Genomic DNA, 21,068 nt, shown 5'->3' with positions numbered 1-21,068 from the left:
TAATGATAAAAAGTTAGCTCCATCAAGACTGTGAAAGAACTGGGTGGCCGGGAGGAGGCAGCATAATAATAAAGAACTGGAATGCACAGTACAAAAAAAGTAACAGTGCTAAAAATTTTTTTAAATTTTTGTAACTGTGATTTATATCCAGAAAATTAACATTCTTCCCAGAAAGCAACCAAACAATACCTCCAAAACAGATACACACATACAAACTTAGAAAAATCACAATTTTCATGCAAAACAAGACTTATTTATGGCTTCTTTAAAAAAAAATCTGAGATAATATACTGTTCTTTGTTTCTACAAATAAATAACAAGCACACTGAATTTTCCAACATAAAAGGAACATGAAGTTAATCAGGGCCAGGAAAGCACTACTGTGGTGATCAAATGTTCTGGTAACGACAGAACATAAGATGGGGAGAAATTACAGGAATTTAACCTTTGACCTCACCATGCTATGTACTGTTTCCATGAAAGAGGCTTATAGGTTCTATCAGCAAACATTTCAACTTCTTAGCAAGCAAGCTCTAAGTTCACCTTCCTATATAAACTTAGTAAAATGCAAATATTTTTTAATTAAAATGTTCAGAGATAAAGAGTAATTGGTTCTTACCTCTGGTCCTGATGCAAGTGACAGGTCTCCTTAGTGGCATAGTGGCTGCCTAAGCAGTTACAAAGACTAGGTTAGCAGCCATTTTGAGACAGCTGCACTGTCTCAGTTGCACTAAAGTGTAATTAAGATGGCTGCAGTGTGCACTCAAGAACTCACACAGTGGAAACTCAGCTATGTATCAAACAAAGCCCCTCCCACTATGTCAGCCTGCAGGAAAGTGAACACTAACAACAGCTAATGCAACAAACAATGCAGCTACTCAGAACACAGAGAACAGAAGGCAGCAAGCCAGTTGTGTAACATAATGCCTGCGGATCCCGACTTGCAATACAGAGTTTGGGTACATCCTGATCCCAAACAGCTGAAAGTCCATGCCACATATTAGCAGTTACAGAGATAGAGCCAAATCACACACAGCAAACATCAGGGAATTCGCTTGAAAGAAAGCCTCCATTTCAGTCCAGAAAAAAAAAAAAAGTCAAACTCTGCTCAAGGTCTTTTTTTTTTTTAACTCTTTTATAGTACTTTTTACATGAAAAGAGTGCCAATTTTTATAATTTCTAGAAAATTAACTTTTTTAAATCCTAAAAATCAATTTCAACTTATAGAAAGCTAGTTAAAGATTTTCCCAGAGAATCTAAGCTCCAAAGTGCTCAAATTTAGCCAATGGTTAAACCTTGCAATCAGATTTCTGACTCTTGACAATAATTTTAAATAAGTACTGAGGAGGACTAGAGACTTTACAGCTAAAATGGCAACAAAGCTTATTTTGCATAACCTGCAATAAAGGTAAAAAAAATTTCTTCTAGTCTGTAGACCAGATGGTCACAAAGACATCTCCAGGTGAGTGGTTGGTCCCAGGGCAAATTTAATTTCATGCCCTGGCACAGACCTCTCAACATTTTGACATGGGTGAAAAGCAAATAAAAATAAAGAATGTAGACACCCTCAGGAGAAAAAACAAATAGGAAGAACAAAAGGGTAAAATTCAGTCTGAAAGTGGGTGTATTAACAACAAGAACTCATTTTTAGCATTCCAGTCCAGTTCAGTCGCTCAGTCATGTCCAACTCTTTGCGACCCCATGAATCGCAGCACTCCAGGCCTCCCTGTCCATCACTGACTCCCGGAGTTCACTCAGACTCACGCCCATCAAGTCAGTTGATGCCATCCAGCCATCTCATAACCAACCGTTAAAAGAAAAAGGACAAAAGCACAGAAAGAACCTGTTTGCTTGATAACTCACATCAGCTAGGAAATCCATCTTTCCCTTTTCTCTTACTTGGTTTACCTTCCTAAATTTAGCTGCCTTGTGCTCTCTTGTCTCTATCCACCACTAAAGGTAGGTATTTATGAAAACTTGCTAAGGGTGTGGTAGGGATTAGCCAAAAGGAGATTGGCCCCCAAAACTAATGATTGCGTAAGCTGAGTGATAGGCACATGGAGCTCATTATTTCATTCTATTTCTGTATACATTTGAAATTGACCATAATAAAGGTTAAAAACAAACATTCTGCTTTTTTAAAGTCCTTATTTATCCTCCATGAGATTAGTCAGACAATGTAAACTGCTTTAAGTACTGCATTAGGGGAAGAAAAGTTGATATTAAAACTTGATCCAAGCCACATTAATTCTTCAAAAACAAATGGATTCTCTGAGGTTGGCTCAGATCTATTTGTTAAAAGCAAGAAATTGGTAAACTGGGAAAGATTCTAATAGGACAGACATTATTGTAACACCAGAATGTGGCTAAGGTTAATGGCAAAACAAACAACCAAAACATTTTGAGCTGCATGATGAACAGCAGTTGATATTCAAGCAGCAGATTCTTTTGGAAGCTTGTTCTACAAAGATTTACATTATGTAACATACCTTCAAGTGTAGGGTGCTCCCCGCCCGCCCCCCCCCCCCCCCCCGCTCCTTAAACCTCCTATGTCTTGCCAAATACCCTTCCAATGGAAATACTAAATACTTTTCTCTCAATCTAAGCTTCCCAGGGCAAGCTAAGCTGCTGGCTATTGGCTATTTGTACTTAGTCACTTACTTGTGTCCCACTCTTTAGGATCCCTGGGACTGTATGCAGCCTGTGAGACTCCTCTGTCCATAGGGATTCTCCAGGTTAAGAACACTGGAGCAGGTTGCCATGCCCTCCTGTAGGGGATCTTCCCAATAGCTCTTATTGCCTTTAAGAGCCACCTTTTCACCTAATTTACATTTCAAAATAAGAAACATAATCTAAGTTCCCTCCTTATACCAATCCTCCTCCAGCCACTACAACCAATTTACCACCAATTTATTTGTATTCTCTCTATTATCCCAAGACACTTTGAGTCGAATCAATAAATATATTGATTGTCTACATACAAGGGGCTTTAGAAGACAAAGGAGTAGAAAAGTATATTAACATAAATCAAGATTTCATGTAAGTTTTATATACATTGTTTAAAGTAATTCTCACACTAACCCTACAAAGTAGGTTTTTCTCCAATTCGTGATTGAGGAAACAGGCTCAGAGATTAAATAACTTCATGAAAGTGCTAATAGCTAAAATACATTCTAGACTACACTCAGCCTATGCCTACTTGAGCTTTGTCCATCCCTTCCCACATGGGTTCTGTTTCTGTGCAACACGTAAACAACTTAGAATAATGGTTAGGCTGCTACTCAGAGAACTAGGGTCATTGCCAGTTTCACTCCTTATCCCAAAGAAACTATGCTGGTTTACCCAAGAAATCCTATTCATAATTCAACCTAAATTATCTTATCATTGACAATCCTTTTTTTGCTCTCCTTTCCCCTTATTATGCACAAACCCCAAACCAGGTGTACTTGGCTTTCTCAAGATCTTTTATACGTACCAACATACTCAGCATCTTTTGTCATTGACATCTTTACATATGAGTCCTTATAGGACAAAAATCAGAACCTAATTCATTTTCCACTCACTTCCATAGTGTGAAACACAGTTTTTATTTGCTCCATATTTGGTGAGTTGGCATTAATTCCTTGTGTTTTTTAATTTTTTAAAAATGCATTTTATTGAAGGATAGTTGATTGACAGCATTGTGTTCATTTCTACTGTACAGCAAAGTGACTGTCATACACATATATAACTTTGCATATTCTCTTCCATTATGGTTTTTCACAGGATACTGAATACAGTTCCCTGTGCTACACAGTAGGACCTTGTTGTTTATCCATTCCCTATATAACACGCAGTCTGCATCTACTAACCCCAAACTCCCAATCCCTCCCCCACCCCACCTTACTCCCTTGGCAACCACAAGTCTGTTCTCAATGTCTATGAGTCTGTTTCTGTTTTGTAGATATGTTCATCTGTGTCAAATTTCAAAGCCCATATATAAGTGCGATCTTATGGTACCTGTATTTCTCTTTTCTTGTTTTTTAAATTATGAAAGTACTATAAGACATTTACAAGAGACTTGGAAAATACAGAACATAAGTTATATATAGTTCCACTATCTATTACAATTATATATTTTAAGTAAATGATTTTTAGCTGGAGTTTCAATATCAAACTCTCAAAAATTAATAGAATAGACAGAAAAGTAGGATACAGTAGACCTGACAAGCACTATGAACCAATTCAACATAATTAAAAGACTTACACAGCTTTACACACAACAGCAGGACACAAATTCTACTCAAGTTCCCATAGACTATAAACCAGGAGGCACTCGAACATATCCAGGGTAATTCCCTGTGTTTTCATTTCTTTCACAAAAATCTCTGAAAATTCTACATCTTTAAGAACCTTCATTTTTAGGATCTCAACTCTTATTCTCTAGGAAGGAGAATATGTCAGCTAAGTTTTTAACTGTCAACTTAAAAAACTCTGCACCTCAAAATCCAAGGTGGAAAAAATATCTTTTGTAGAGCATTTTTCAGTTTTTAAAGTGGTTTTTTAATAGGCACTATATAGGAGATAATATGTGCTTAGAATAGCTGAATTCTGAAAAAAAAAAAAAAAAAAGTCTACAGAAAATTACAAATATAATCATATTATCTACTTTCAAAAATTTCAATACTACTAAGAAAGAGTACAGCTTGATTATATAATGTCAGAGATTATAATCAACTTGTTTTAGGTAGAGTGAGTCTTAATAAACCCACTTAATGTTAATTTGTAAAAGCAAACACATTTGGAAGGCATTTCTAATGTAAGGTAAACATCTCCATGACTACTCAATATTTTACCCTTTTCCTAAGTAAAACTAGCACTCTCATTTCACTCTTACTATGACCATGTAAAATAATGGTACTATAATCTCAAACATTTTATGAGTAGAGAATATAATCATTTGCCAGGGGTCACACAAGTAGTAATGAAAAAGAACCATAAGAGAATTAACTTTAGTCAACTACTATACTTTTAATATATCACATATCATACTATTAGAAAACTTTGCATATGTAGAATGTTGAAACTTCCATGGAACCTAAACAAATGGCTTCACTGTATTAAGTATAAAATACATTTTTATTAATTTTGTTAATACACTTTAATTACACAGGTTACTATCAACATTAAAAGTAACATTAGATGGTTATTAAGATGGTAAACTGAAAACACCTAACTTCACTCACTCAAATCCCACTAACCTACATTGGAGGTATTTTTTGAAGGCATGAATTCTCAAGAACAAAGAGAAAAGTAAGAGGGACAATAGCTACAAAGATTTCTGGGAACTGGAAAATAAGCAGAATCACTGGTAACTAACTGAGCAGTTCCCAAAACACTACATTCTAAGTTGCATAGGGAATAAGTTAGGAACCAGTTTGATTTACATGGCAGAAACTTCAAAAGACATAGAAACCAGAAGAACTGAGCACTTTGGAAATTGAGGTGAAGGAAGCAAATAGTAGGATGGCATGACTAAAAACAAGAATATTAGTGAAAGCTGTTTGTGAAGCAGTGAAATCTCTAGATGTCCTTCCCACATTCTACTGAATACCTGGCTCTCCCCAGTCCTAGGAAAGATCTGAAAACAACATCCACAGTTTAAAAGGAGAGTAGTAACTCATCTAGTGAAGAATCTGCCTGCAAAGCAGGAGACCCCAGTTCGACTCCTGGGTCAGGAAGATTCCCTGTAGAAGAGACAGGCTACCCACTCTGGTATTCTTGGGCTTCTCTGGTGGCTTAGATGGTAAAGAATCTGTCCACAAGGCAGGAGACCTGGGCTCAATCCTTGGGTTGGGAAAATCCCCTGGTGGAGAGCATGGCAACCCACTCTAGTATTCTTACCTGGAGAATCCCCATGGACAGAGGAGCCTGGTGGGTAACAGTACATAGGGTCGCAAAGAGTCAAGCATGACTGAGCTTAACCACAGCACAGCCAATGTTAGGTGGCAGCCTAGATGGAAGTAGAGTTTGGGGGAGAATGAATACATGTATATATATGGTTGAGTCCCTTTGCTGTCCACCTGAAACTATCACACCATTGTTGATCAGCTATACCCCAACATAAAATAAAAACTTTTAAAAACTGAGAGTAGCATGTGAAAGAGGGATTGAATGCTCACTGAAGACAACCCAATCCTCTTCCTCCATTTATCTTCCAGAATGCTGGCAATAACATCCTTACTCTCCATGTATGAAAATCAAAGACTACTTTCTAAGGGTATTTAACAAGCACAGGACACAAGACCTTAGGTCTTGCAAACTCTCCAAAAACAGCCCATCCAGACCAGCCCATAATGAAGTCTAAATCTGACAAATTTAGACACTCTAATCAACTTTTTACTCTGCCACAATATATTATACAGTCAGGCAAGGAAGAGAAAGATAACTAAGAAAAGTCTAATATGGAAGACAAACAAAAAATAAAACACATAGCCAGAGACTACACAGGGAGAACACTTCAAAAATAAATTAATATCCACATATATTAAAAGATGCTGCATTCATGTGTCAAGAATAGAATACTACAGGCAAGGAATAAACAACAGAAATTAAGAACATGATAAAAAGAAAAACTCAACAGAAGGACCTCATGATAAAAAAAAATCTACCTGAGCAAAAAGACAAAGTTGTAAACAGGAGAGAAAAAAAAATGTGAGTATCTACCCGAAAATTCACCTTGGAATGATAGAATAGCAGAAGATATCACTAGTAAAATCATTTAAGAAAAATTCCAGTATTGAAAGACAACAGCTGCTAAACTGAAAGGGACTGATGAATTCCAGGACACAATAATAAACAGATCAATATCAATGAATTAAAGTGAAATTTCAGAACACCTGGAAAGTAATAACAGATTCTAAATGCTTCCATTGAGGAAAAAAAATCAAAAATAAGAATGGCCTCAGATTTCTCAGTGGTAACAGAAGCAAGAAGATAATGGAGTTCCTTTAGAATTCTAAAGTAAAATGATTTCCAACCTAGCCTTGTATACCTAGCCAAACTATCAATCAAGCATTAAAAATATAAAATGACAATTTTCAGACACACATGGTCTCAAGAAACATATTTCCCATATACGCTTTCTCAAAAAGCTACTAGAGAATATGGTCCACTCCTCCTAATGACAGAGTAAGTCAATAAAAAGATACAGCACACAGAAAACAAAAGACCTATACAAAAGAGAGGTGAGAGAAATTCCCACAATGGTGAATAAAATTTTAAGGATGAAAGTAGTGTACCAGATATAGAAAGTGAGTAGGCAGCCCAGAGCAATGAGAATTAAGAAACAAAAATGAATCATGATCCTTCCTGCCACTGAAGCTGGATGGGTAGGGAGGGGGGGGGGTCTTTTTATCAAACATCAAAAAGTCCTTAGTAAAGAACTGTACCAATTGTACTATCAGGCTTCCAAGGTGACGCTAGTGGTAAAGAACCCACCTGCCAATGCAGGAGACACAAGAGAAGTGGGTTCGGTCCCTGGATGGGGATGAGCCCCTGGAAAAGGGAATGGTGACACACTTCAGTATTCTTGCCTGGAGAATCCCATGGACAGAGGAGCCTGGCAGGCTACAGTCTGTAGGGTTGCCCAGAGTTAGACTGGACTACATCAACTATTATACAGATGAGATTCATGGATACACACATCCTAGTATAAAGTTATCTTCATGATCAACTTCTGTTATAACTATATCAAGAAAATGAGTCAGGATTTCCACAATTCTATTAGTTGAATGTAGACAACTTTATGTAAGTAGATTACTTAACCTTAGAACGGAGAGTAAGAATTACCTAGGACTAAAGTTTAATTTAGTTTACACTGTAGTTAACTAATTGCAGTTAACATTTTATTTTTAATGGCCATATAAGAAAAGCACTATCTTCTTAATCTATCTTTAACTCTTAATTTAAGATATATTTTGTAGAAATGATTATTTAAATAGTCTCTTGATCCAGTACCCTCAGAATTCAGGAGAAAAAAATATTCTATGAAAGATCTCAATATAGGTTATAAGTTAATAAACCATCAGGTTATTTTAAGCACAATTCTATAGAAAAATACTAAATATACTGATTGGCCTTATTTAAAAACTACTTAGAAGAATGATTAAATCTTGTATAAAGTAGCATAACTGAGTCTCTCTACTTTATATGAACTCACATAGTTTCAATAAGAATTTGTTTTCCTTCCTTCCAGGATAAAACTGGATAAATCAAATTTGTAACCATGACCACAGAGACAGGTGATATTTAAAAACAAATCTCTTTTAATTAACTATGACAGGAAACAAGGACTGCACCTCAAGCGTAGAAATGATACCTTGTAGGTCTTCACAGGAAATCATTATAGTATCTCTTTTATAACTTAATGGATTCCCATAAAGAATATCACTTGTTGACAGACAAGTAAAAATGTGGGAATCTTAAATAACCATGACACAGTACAGCTTTAAGTACTCCAGGTGAAAACTCACTGAAATAAATTAGATGGCTCTCAGCTCCTAATCTTGTAATCAAGCAGATAAATAAGTAAATTATTATACTTTATAAAACTAGACAAGTTAATTCATATCAAACATATATAGTTTTGTTAAGCAGATAAAAGGAAGCCCTTCTATACTTAACAGTACTGCGTTAGATCAATAAAATAGGTAAATAAAACATCAAAATAAAATAAAGGATCAGAAAATCATTAAACAAACTTATATGGTCAAGTCTATGCCTTATGGGGTAGAAACTTGGTCACAGGAAGTGTTATGGAAGAAAACTTGACACTTTGTTTTGCCTCAATTTTAAGTTAGCATGTCCAGCAAGGTAAATAAGCGGTGAGGGATCACAATGCACCCTAAAATTACAAAAAGAAAACAGGCTAATTCTGTATGGACCTAGCCCCCGAAATAAATGACTTCATTTCTAACTTTGACAATGACAATAGTCTGAAGAATTATGATAAAACTTGAAGATAAATAACTAATGTGAGAAAATGGCTGCTTTTTCATCATGAGGCTGGTGAATTCAATATCCCTGAAAGATTTTTCTTTAAATATTCTAGTGGTATTTTCTGTTTGTTTTTGTTTTAATTTAATGAATAAGTCCTAAATCTGGACTCTCTCACAAACCTTCGCAAATAAACTACTTTTCTGAATGCATATTTTTCCTAGTAGGGAGTGGTATTATCAAACTTACTCTTTTGAGTTGTTTTTTAAACACATTTAAAGTTCTAACTCCAGTAATCAAGAATACTGTCATTTTCTATATACCTCCTTGTACTTCAGTTCAGTTCAGTTGCTCAGTCGTGTCTGACTCTCTGCGAGCCCATGAATCACAGCACACCAGGCCTCTCTGTCCATCGTCAACTCCTGGAATTCACTCAAACTCATGTCCATCGAGTCGGTGGATGCCATCCAGCCATCTCATCCTCTGTCGTCCCCTTCTCCTCCTGCCCCTAATCCCTCCCAGCATCAGAGTCTTTTCCAATGAGTGAACTCTTCACATGAGGTGGCCAAAGTATTGGAATTTCAGCTTTAGCATCAGTCCTTCCAAAGAACACCCAGGACTGATCCCCTTTAGAATGAACTGGCTGGATCTCCTTGCAGTCCAAGGGACTCTCAAGAGTCTTCTCCAACACCACAGTTCAAAAGCATCAATTCTGCAGTGCTCAGCTTTCTTCATAGTCCAACTTTCACATCCATACATGACTACTGGAAAAAACATAGCCTTGACTAGATGGACCTTTGTTGGCAAAGTAATGTCTTGCTTTTGAATGTGCTATCTAGGTTGGTCGTAACTTTCCTTCCAAAGAGTACGCGTCTTTTAGTTTCATGGCTGCAATCACCATCTGCAGTGATTTTGGAGTCCTCCAAAATAAAATACGACAGTTTCCACGGGCTCTCTAAAGCTGCTCATGGTTGTCTCTTAGTAAATATTCATGTCTTACTAAAAGATTCATCAACTGATTGATGTCAAATCTGAAAAGTATGTCAGCAACAATTGCTAAGTATTTTATATAACTAATCTCATTTAATCCTCAAAATAAGCCCACCTGGTAGGTGGTATCACCATTTTATGTGTAAGAAATACTGCTCTGAGACACTAGCTGGCCAGACTCCAAGACAAAATTACTATACGTTCCATTTCACTATATTACTAAATGGTTTTAGGAAAATTCTTTGCTTTTTCTTTTTCTTCTTAATTTGCTTGATATTTTTAATCTTCCAACTATTATATCACTTAAGTTTTACGGGGAAGAAGACAATCACACAAACAACACAAAATTAAATCATTCTACCTTTTCATCAAGCTCTTATTAATTTGCATACATCTGTCCTTCAGATTTATATTTTGAGAACTAATAGGTAAGCAAAAGTGTTTTCTTAATTTTTTTCTATTTCTTAATGAATGAAACTGAAGATTTTTTTTTCCCAGTTATTTCACTATTTATAATTTCCCAGATGCAAAGTGTCTGTCATATCTTTTGACAATTCATCCAGTGGGTTTGAAACTTCAAGGTTAATTATTCTCTGAAACGTTCTGACATCTGTGGATTATCATGAGTTAAATGAAAGGAGTTAAAACACCTTCTTCACCACCCCCCACCTCCTTTTTATTTGGCACCTAAAACAAAAGGGTTCTGTTCTTTCAATAAGCAAATATTTAGTGAATAATAAGGTAGGTATTGTGGAAAGCAACTTTATAATTTTAATAAAAGTCTTATACCTAAATTAAAAGTGGTCTGTCTTTAAAATGTGATACTTGTCAAATACATCAATAAGATAAAATTCCTCACTGCAGGATGCTTATAAAGTTCTACAGAAGTAATTATAAACATAAAAGTTGAAAGGAATAAAAGCCTTTAAAAGAGATACAAAGTAGAGCAAAGTAAAAAGAGAAATTAGAGACTCCTAGCTCAGAATAACAATATCCTTTATTAGGCACATTGTGAGTATATTCTCCTAAACATAAGAATATCCTTCTAATTCTTCCTTTAAAATACAATTCTTCTAAGGTTTCCCTGACCTCCATCTAACAGAATCCCTTTTTGTGCCTCACACAAATATCTATTGTTATATTTATCATCTGTAAACAACTACTTTGACTTACTTATTGCTGCTGCTGCTGGTAAGTCACTGCAGTCGTGTCCAACTCTGTGTGACCCCATAGACGGAAGCCCACCAGATTCCCCCGTCCCTGGGATTCTCCAGGCGAGAACACTGGACTGGGTTGCCACTTCCTTCTCCAATGCTTTAAAGTGAAAAGTGAAAGTGAAGTCGCTCAGTCATGTCCGACTCTTCGAGACCCCATGGACTGCAGCCTACCAGGCTCCTCTGTCCATGGGATTTTCCAGGCAAGAGTACTGGAGTGGGGTGCCACTGCCTTCTCCTTACTTACTTATTACTTACCAGTTAAGTTTTACCTGAAAGCAAAGAATTTATGGCCACAGGTTTTTTTACCTGTGTATGTTACAAAGCCCTCAAAAATGACATTTTCTATCTTGAAAAAAGTATAGTTTACTTATATAGTTATAAAGGAAGAAAAATAGTATCTGGATAATTCAAGCATAAACTCAACTTTGAAGCTAAAAGAAGCAGTTCAAACAGTCACTCAGAGTTTACCTACAGTCTTTCATCCTTTTAAAGTTAACTGGCAAGATTCAAAGATATTACATTGAGTTCTTACAAAACTCATCATGATTTAATGTTTTCAGAGGCAAGTAGAAAGAGAAAGAATTCTACCTAGTAAGATATTCATAGTAACTAGAACTTCAGTCAGGAATCAAGACTGTAAAGCTCTCAAAATTTCATTTCAAAGGAAGATGTGTGTGTGTGTGCATGTGTGTTTACACAGTCAGGCACATCCAACTCTGCGAAGCTTTGGACTGCAGTCCACCAGCCTCCTCAGTCCATGGGATTCTCTCGGCAAGAATACTGGCGTGGGTTACCAGGCCCTCCTCCAGGGTATCTTTCCAACCCACGGATCAAACCCATGTTTCTTGTGTCTCCTGCATTACAGGTAGATTCTTTACCCACTGAACAATCAGGGAAGCCCTTCAAAGGAAGCTACAGAGAGCCATAACTGGATTTAAGTCTTAAAACAGAGAGTCAGTTTTCAACATCAAATTATGAATCAGAGACCATTTCTCCAGCTTCCTTTAGTAGCAGAAAATGCTAACTTCTCTAATATCCATTTTTTCCCTTCTTTTATAAAATTTTCTAACTTTAGCTGAATGAATGGTTGTCCAGCCAGATACTACATTTCCCAGCCTACCTCTCCCAGCTATGTATGTTCCAATGATTACATACAGATCCATAAAACATGAATCAAACCGATATATGCCACATCCATATGAGGCTCTCAAAAGATGATTGTGCACTCCCATTATTCTTTCTGCTTTGCCCCTGGCTGGTGAAATCATCCATGTTCAACCTAGAAACCATGTTCGACATACAAAAACCACAAATATTAAGCCAAAGCCACTTACACACCTGAAGAGTTTTCCTCTGTATTACTTTATAAGAGAAATAAACATTCATTATCCTTAACACTAAGTTTCTGAGAAAGTTTAGCCTGTACTGTACTCCAACAGCTCCTGACATTTACTACCTAAAAGAAAACAAAAGTGAAAGTGAAAGTGAAGTCGCTCAGCCGTGTCTTGACTCTTTGCAAACCCATGGACTGTGGCCCACCAGGTTCCTCCATCCATGGGATTCTCCAGGCAAGAATACTGGAGTGGGTTGCCGTTTCCTTCTCCAGGGGATATTCCCGACCCAGGGATAGAACCCAGGTCTCCCGCATTGCAGGCAGACACTTTAACCTCTGAGCCACCAGGGAAGCCCCAAAAGAAAACAAAGGACATTCAAAAAGCAGCCTCTTTTCCATTCGTTTCCCCATTTATTCCTTTTCTTTAGACATTTAATCTAATAAGGGTAACAGGACAGGTACACACCTAAGCTGAAAAGTCTTAACTGAGAAAGCACTGAAGCAGTAAAGTCATTCATTGTTGCTTCATCAATCTCTTTTTCTTTTGTCCTTGGTCCTCAAAAGAGCAGAATCTTTTCCTAACATCTAAGTTTACCCTTCTACAAAATGGAAGACATCATCGTTGACAATTCCTGACTCAAGGAGAGATTCTTTCACAGCTCTTTCAGTTCCAAGAACCTCCATTTTTACATCCCATTCAAGCTCTCTGTTAGAATGTAAAAGAGCCATACACATAATTCCTGGGTACCTACCAAAACAATGTTTCACAAAGTAGCATAGGGTTACACAAACACCAAAGAGAGGGAGAAAGGATTTTCAGTCCGACATAATCACACTACTACCTCACATCATCATCACAGAAAGAGGCTCGCCCTCCCTCCCAAATTAAAAGGGATAAAGCCAGTTATTCAGTTATCTGATACAAAATAACACAAAACTTTTTAATAATATTCTGAACAATGAAAAATTGCAGATGCAAATAAAGTATCTCTGACAGTAAAGTTAATAGATCATCTTCATTTCCCAGACATTTATGTTTATATAAGTCCAATTATTATATAAAGACTGTCAAGCAGACACAATCAACTGTACTCTTAGGCCAGCCACATTTTTTAGGAGGGGGACCAATGAGATGTCCTAGTCATTCTCTTAAATACTGAAAAACCCAAAGATCAAAATTCAAACCTGGAAACATTCCATTATAAATCAATACTAATACCCTGGTTTTCTCATTTTGCAGCACTTAAAAACACTGAAAATGCTGCCAGCACTCATACTGTCTCCAATACAAAATGGATTTCACCGTACAACTTGAAGCACATATAAACATAGTTTAACTTTGGAATTCACTTTTCTGTTTTGAAAAAAAACTATAATGACAGAAAAGACCACTAAACTTACTCCCTAGATGGCATGACAGTCTGAGAAAGAATACTGAGAAGTAATTTCTAGTCTTGCAATCTCTAAATAACATAACAAGATCAAATGGGCAAGAATTTGAAAAGAGAAGCTCCACTAATGGATAAACAATTTCTGCATACAATAGGAAACTAAGGACAATACTCCCAGAATTACTCAATGATACTTATAATTTACTGTTAAAACATCACCCAATTTTTCCCTATAATGCCTCACAGCTGTTATGAACTCGAAACTAAGATCTTTACTCTCAAACTTCTTTCTGCATGTGACTCCTCTGAACAACTAGGTATGATAATATATGAATTTTCCCTATACCTCAAAACGTAAAGTAATGGAAGTCTTTTTAAGCCAAATAACATCTAAACCTCTTTGTCTTCTTGAACAAATTTAACATCATTAGAGATCCTCTATAATTCAGAACTGTTAATAAGATCCTCAGTTACCATAATGAACATTCTATAAATACTGATTTGCCTCTAGGAGTAACAATTCCCAAGCGAAATAACCTCAAAACTAACTTTGCAAATTTTTGTTCTCACACTTGATACCTAACCCCAATTCACAATCAAAATGCCAGCCATCACTTCCTGACCCTATCCATATGGATTTTTCTAGTAGTGTTTCTCTCCTCTCCCTAATTTACTACTGTGCTGTGTGCTTAGTTGTTCAGTTGCACCCAACTCTTTGAGACCTCTTGCCTCTTGGCCTGTAGCCCATCAGGCTGCTCTGTCCGTGAGATTTTTCAGGCAAGAATACTGGCGTGGGTTGCCAGTGCCTTCTCCAGGGGATCTTCCTGACCCAGGGATCAAATCCATGTCTCCTGAGTCTCCTGCATTGTAGGCAGACTCTCTAATTTACTGCAACTTATCAATTATAGTCTGAAAACATAAGAATCATAATATTGAGAACTAGGAAAAATTCTCAAGTAAGGGCAAAGGTCATACATAAAAAAAGTAAAAATATGCAAACTTCTATAAGTGGATTTGCTTGAAAAATTCCCAAAGACAAAATTTCTCATTAAAAAGAAAATACTGAAGAAAAGTAATTGAGTATCTTAACATGATTTCTAACTAGTCCTAGATTCATTTTTATAAAGCCGATATTTTACCATTTGATTTTTATCTCTATTTCCTTGATTTCTCCTTTACACACATGACATGAATTTTCAAGTTTCACTATATTCAACATAAATATTTTGGCAATTATTTTATATTCTTTCCTGTACTTATTATAAAAATATTATTAAAAGTAGAATTACAACTGAAATAACCAATTAATCAAGATTATATTTTTCACTGCAATCAGCAGAAAGAATAGATTTAATAGAGAATTAATTTATGCTAATTAGGGAAACATCCTTATGAGAGAAATATTTAATGTTACCAAAGAGATTTAAAAGAAAAAATTTTCATCTTTATTACATATTATTTACTAGGCTCCATACTGACCCCAAAATGAATCAGATAATGTTTCAAAATTTTCCCATTAAAAAAAAAGTCTATGTTAAACAAAGAAGAAAAATTGTTTTTAAATATTGTAGAACACTTTACCTCAGCAAGCTATTTCTCTTACTTCTAACTTTATACCTGCACTATTAACACGATGTTATATCCTAAAGCAGATTAAAAATGAAAATGAAATCCTACATCCTCTACCTTATCATTCCTATTAACATTATACCATTATAGGAAACCAGTAAAGTAACACCTTAATAAAAAGTAACAAGTACCACAATTTTTCCTAGAGTTCCTAAAAACAGTATATTTTTGTGGGATCTACAGGAAATGCATCATATTCATGAATTAAAAAAAACTGTATAAAGATGTAAATTAACCTAATTTAGGTTTCATGCAACTCTAAACAAAACTTCAAATATTTGGCTGTTTTAAAACTTTGCCAAATTTATTAACAAAAGCAGGGAAAACTCACTTAGAAAATTATGAAAAGGAATGCTATGTATTGTCCCTTCATATATTTATATAGTCTATAGCACTACAGCAGATAAAACAAGGCAGTACTGCTACATAAACAAGTCCCAGTTACAGTGTTGTTAACCTGCTTTTAAACTTTACATAAAATATTTCTGTGAGAAGCTCATAAAACTGTAACTCTATCCCCAGAAAAACTTGCAAATTATGTTCACTCACATAAAACTGTGTATATCATGGAACCCATGCAAGTTTTCAAACCTATCTATAGATCCCCCAAAGGTCAATGGGCCTAATTAAATAGCCCTAATAAATGAAGCAGAACTGACAGCTCAAACCTAGTAAGCTATGGTCAAAGAAGCATCTTAAAGTAATATGAAATGAATCACCAACACAAAATTCAAAGAAAATTAGATATTTGGAAAAGATTGAAACTAGCAACCCATCTTTACCCAATGTCAAAATAAACTCTATGTAGACGCAAACCTACTTTTTAAGATAATTAAAACACGTGGAAAAAATAAACAGAACAATCATTTAGTTTCTCTTATAACAGGTAATATTTTTTATGCAGAGAAGTCCTGGAAAAATAATAAATGAAAAAGCAGTGCACATCACTACACTAAACTATAACAATTCTAAGTAGGTAAAACCATGTCCAAATCTGCAAACCAATAGATTGTAGACAGCCAGGTTCTTCCATCCATGTAACGTTCTAGGCAAGAAATACTGGAGTAGGTTGCCACTGCTACTCCAAGGTATCTTCCCAACCCAGGAATCGAACCTATATCCCTTGTGTCTCCTGCATTGGCAAGTGGATTCTTTACCACTGTTCCACCTGGAAGCCCATAGCAATTGTTTTAAAAAATTTATATGAAAAAAATATATGAAAAGCAATTTTCATATTCACAAATAACTGTTACAAATAAGAAAAATATTAACACTTACCACAAAAAAAGATACACAAAATATCCTCAAACAGCAAAGTCAATAAAAATGAGAAAGTTGCATATATATTAAATATTTAAAAGTTCAATTTCACTATTTACCTGGAAAAAAAGTAAATAAGCTACTGTTTCTCAACCACCAAAATCATGGTGGCATGGGAAATGCTTTTCAAAAAAACTAAGTTTTTATCTATTTTGTAAATTACTTTAAAAGCCCTTTGAAGCAGCAATTTCAAAGAAATAAAATATAGACTGTGATTCATGTACAACATGTTCACTGTCGCTTTAGAAATGCAAAATGAACAAAATGTTCAATAAGGAAAGTCATGGTACATTCTTATTAAAAACACTGATATTTTGTGGCTGTTTATAAATGTATTTCAAGAACATTTGATAATTTAGGATATTTTCACAAAATGAATATTATGCAATTATTTTTGAAAAACATACTTCTAAAGAACAATGAAATGGATAAATATCTACAATATAACACTAGCTTGTGTGTGTGTGCATGCTCAGTTGAGTCCAACTCTTTGCAATCCCATGGACTGTAGCCTGTCAGGCTTCTCTCTGGAATTTCCCTGGCAAGAATACTGGAATGTGTTTCCTCCTCCATGGGATCTTCCCGACTCAGGGATCAAACCCATGTCTCCTATACGTCTCCTACATTGCCAGAGGATTCTTTTCCACTGAGCCACCAGGAAAGTAAATAGCCACCATACGACATTATGTGTGTATGCATATGCTTAGGTTAAGGGGCAGGAATGAAATTATGATCCAAAAGATAAACTAATTGATCAATCAATAAATAGGAAAGTCACAAAAACATTTAGTGTGTTTATTTCTAATTAACTTTCGACACCTTCTAAACGTGCTAAAACAAGTAAAAAGTTTTAAATATCAATACTTAAATCACAATTTAAAGAAAAAACAGACTTTAATGGCTTTGGCTTAAGTATTCAAATCTTTTTTTCCTGAATTTTTTGTTTAAAATGTACAAATCTAAAAGGATTTTAATTGACTCCCAGTAACAGAATGCATTCAGTATTTATTTGATCTTAATAGTTACTTAAATTCCAAATCATGCCTGTTATTCAGAGTACTAATGAACAAAAAATATTAGACGTTCAAACAGTACATTATTCTACGTTTTAAGTTTACAGAACTATACTTGCCTTTCTAATAAATGTGCACATCACTACAAAACAGCAAAACTGTCCTACCAATACATATTTACATAGTTCGTTATGTTCTTCAGTGTTGTCAAGTGCCTCTTGTAAGCTTCAACATTAACCTGAGGCAATCATTTGTATATGCAAATGAAAACATAAGCTTAAATATAGAAAACAAAATATTCCACTTTTCTGAGAAGCGCAGAATGAAACATGTCCTAGACAGAAGTTCTTTTCTTAACCTATGTACGCATACACAGACACAGAAAAAAACATGTTTCAACTCTTAAATATTTGAAATTATATCTGGAGTTGGAAGGGGTGTGCTGGGTAATCAACCTGGAAGCATACAAGGGGGAAAAAAAAAAAATCACACAACTGCCCTCTAAATATATTTCTGTGTAAAAGACTTGGAGGTTCAAAAATTATATCACAACAACAAATATACTCTGTTCAGAAAAAAAGAATTATTTCTATCACTGCATTCTATCCCGTGTGATGTCATTTTTTAAAAAACCCATCAACCAAAAGTATTCCTTTCAACTACATCTATTTAATTCTTATTAACAGTACCTGTAGGCAATAAAGTCCCTAAACCAACCAAGATTATAAAGCGACAGCCACTTCTTCATTTGACAGGTGACTAATTTAAGAGTTACATAACCAACCAATAAAACAGTTGTTGCATATACAAGCCAAAGATGACATTTATGACAACCATTTACAAGTTTTCAGGCCAGTAAGAAATAATTTGCACAATGGTAGAATTATATTAAATCGTATAAAAGTTCTCCCAGAGGCTTACCTAAGATTTAAATATAGTGACACTACCATTTTAAACTAATCAGGATACTTTAAGAAACTAAAACCAGGAACAGACAACTTTAAAAACCAAACACAAACTGTATCTTACAAACATTTATATATAGCAGACTGTTTTTTTAATCAACTGATTTATTGATGATTCACAATCTCCTCATAAAGGCCTCAGGGTAGTTGGGAGTTCTTTGTAGAATTCTTTATCAGGAAAGTTTGCCGAGTTTGAGTTATATTTTACATATCATTACAATTTTAAAAGTCAAAGTAACAAATATAATCTAACTGAAGCAGTAATAGACATGCAATCAAAAATAGAAAAAATGCAAGCAAGGTCAGAGGCACACCACTGATTAAAACTCCACCGACTGAAGATCAAATTATTTTAAAAATATATAAACACTTGAGATTGAGATTTCTTTTTAAAACAACAGTATATAGATTCTTTCAATGTCCCCGCCCTCCCATATTTCCAAACCTCAAACTGTTCCTATTTTGAAAACATTCCATAATAGAACTGGTAAGGATAGGGTTAAAAATGTATTTGCAAATATGCAGTTCAAATAATTGCACTTCCCGTGAGAACACCACTAGGTGCTGATCTTTAGCTCCCTAAATATAAACTTGAATACAGCAATACACTTAAAGTGAAATTAAAATCGAGAACCACAAATGGACAATCATTTTTACACAAAATTAAGTCCACAGCTTCTCAGAAAATAGGAGAAATACACACACCAAAAAAACCTCTCAGGTCGCTACAGGAATACAGCATAAGAGGAACGTTTTCCTTGAAAAATATAGGAATTCCCGCGTAACAAAACGAAACCCCTCAAGAATGAAAAAAATTAAATCTAGAACCCGAATGGCGTCCAAGAACATTAGATCTTGAAAATGAATATTGCGCTTGCGCAGCCACCGCCCCGCCAGCTGCACAACTGCAGCTAGAGCCCGACCCCGCAAGATCACGTGCTCCCATGCAGCGCCCGCCCGCAGCTCCGCAACCGCGCAGGCGCAAACACAACTCCCGCAGCCGCCATAATGCGGTCTTGACTCTCAAGAAATACAATAGTAATTTAACAAAATGTGGTTATAACAGCCCCTGGGACTCACATATACCTTTCGGGGCGGGAGATGAGGCAGGAGGAACCAAGTTCCGTCCTACAGAGTCGTCCCGCGCAGCCGTCCCCACCGCTGCCGCCTCAGTCTCGCGCTCCCCACACGCCGCGCCGCCGCTGCCTCCGCCGCCGCCTCCGCAGATTCAAAAACAAACCCGCTTCTCCCTTGCACGCGCCGGGGCCGTTATGCAAATTATTGTAGGCGGGGCTCGGTGGTCGTAATATTGGCCACGCCCGCCGTGCTTTCAGCCAATAGGCTCCCGGATTGGCTGTTCCCCATGCAAATCTCCAGGGTTTTTATTTGAATGAGAAATATTGGCCCCGCCTCCTGCCGTGGAAAAGAGAAGCTAGTCTGAGATGGTGGCGCTGTGCCCTTTAGTTGTAGTGAGGTGTGTTTTTTGAGTGGCGCATCGCTCAACCGGTGAGTAGCACTTTGTGAGCGCCCTCTATGAGCCTCAGGAAAAAAGGAAGGAAATAGGTGGGTGAAAGTTAAAAGAGCTAGGGCAAGGTTTTCGAAAAAGACTATAGCATGTTACTTTATCGTTTATATTAAAAACTCGGAAAATATACTTTAAACTGTGTCAGTCACGAGAGAATGGCGCAAACACATCTTTTCTTGCAGTTGTTCTCTGCCAGAACAAGCGCTTCCAGTTGTACCTTTCAACCTGTTGTATCCCTGTTATTCAGTTTTTCACTGCGAGCCAAACCCTCATGAAGGCCACAGAGTGCAATTAAAAAAAAAAAAAAAAAAAAAAAAGCTCCTCGTGTTTTTTGAAGAATCTGGGCTTACGTCCAGTTACTCCTGCTTACTTGCTTGTTACTTGGAGTAAGTGTTAGTCAGTTTTCTCATCTCCAAAATGATAATAACTGTAATTCAAATCAGTTGAGGAGGCTAAATGATTGGATAAATGTAAATGTGTTCTGCAAAGCAAAAGCAGACTGACAAATGGATAGTGAGGTTTGGTTGTTTTTTTGTTTTTGTTTTTTTTTAATATCATTAGTAAACCGTGATGCTTAATCTATTCATTCAGTATTTATTTAGCAAGGAGTGTGTTCCAGACCTATATTACTTTGCCCATCTTTAAGAAATCTCTACTACTGTGGAGGAGAGACAAAAAAGTTAACAGGAAGTTTTTTAAAATAATTAGA

At 36.0% G+C, this 21,068-nt stretch overlaps 1 protein-coding gene across 4 annotated transcripts in view; it reads right to left on the bottom strand.

Moving 5' to 3' along the window:
• LOC120858881 (activating transcription factor 7 interacting protein) overlaps positions 1–20,071 on the bottom strand; it is a 115,993-nt gene extending 95,922 nt beyond the window's left edge. For 3 of the 4 annotated variants that reach the window (XR_005719963.1, XM_040235231.1, XM_040235234.1), the window contains exon 1: positions 19,921–20,071. The gene's annotated coding sequence lies outside the window, so the exon portion shown is untranslated. Of the gene's footprint in view, positions 1–619; positions 1,278–19,920 lie in introns of those variants that run through there. The other variant, XM_040235233.1, reaches the window with a different exon arrangement.
• Between the last annotated feature and the right edge of the window lie 997 nt (positions 20,072–21,068).

This window comes from Oryx dammah, unplaced genomic scaffold, assembly GCF_014754425.2.
Source record: "Oryx dammah isolate SB20612 unplaced genomic scaffold, SCBI_Odam_1.1 HiC_scaffold_29, whole genome shotgun sequence".
Lineage (NCBI taxonomy): Eukaryota > Metazoa > Chordata > Mammalia > Artiodactyla > Bovidae > Oryx > Oryx dammah.
Note: the sequence above shows the minus strand (reverse complement) of the source record. Positions and strands in the feature narration are given on the sequence as shown.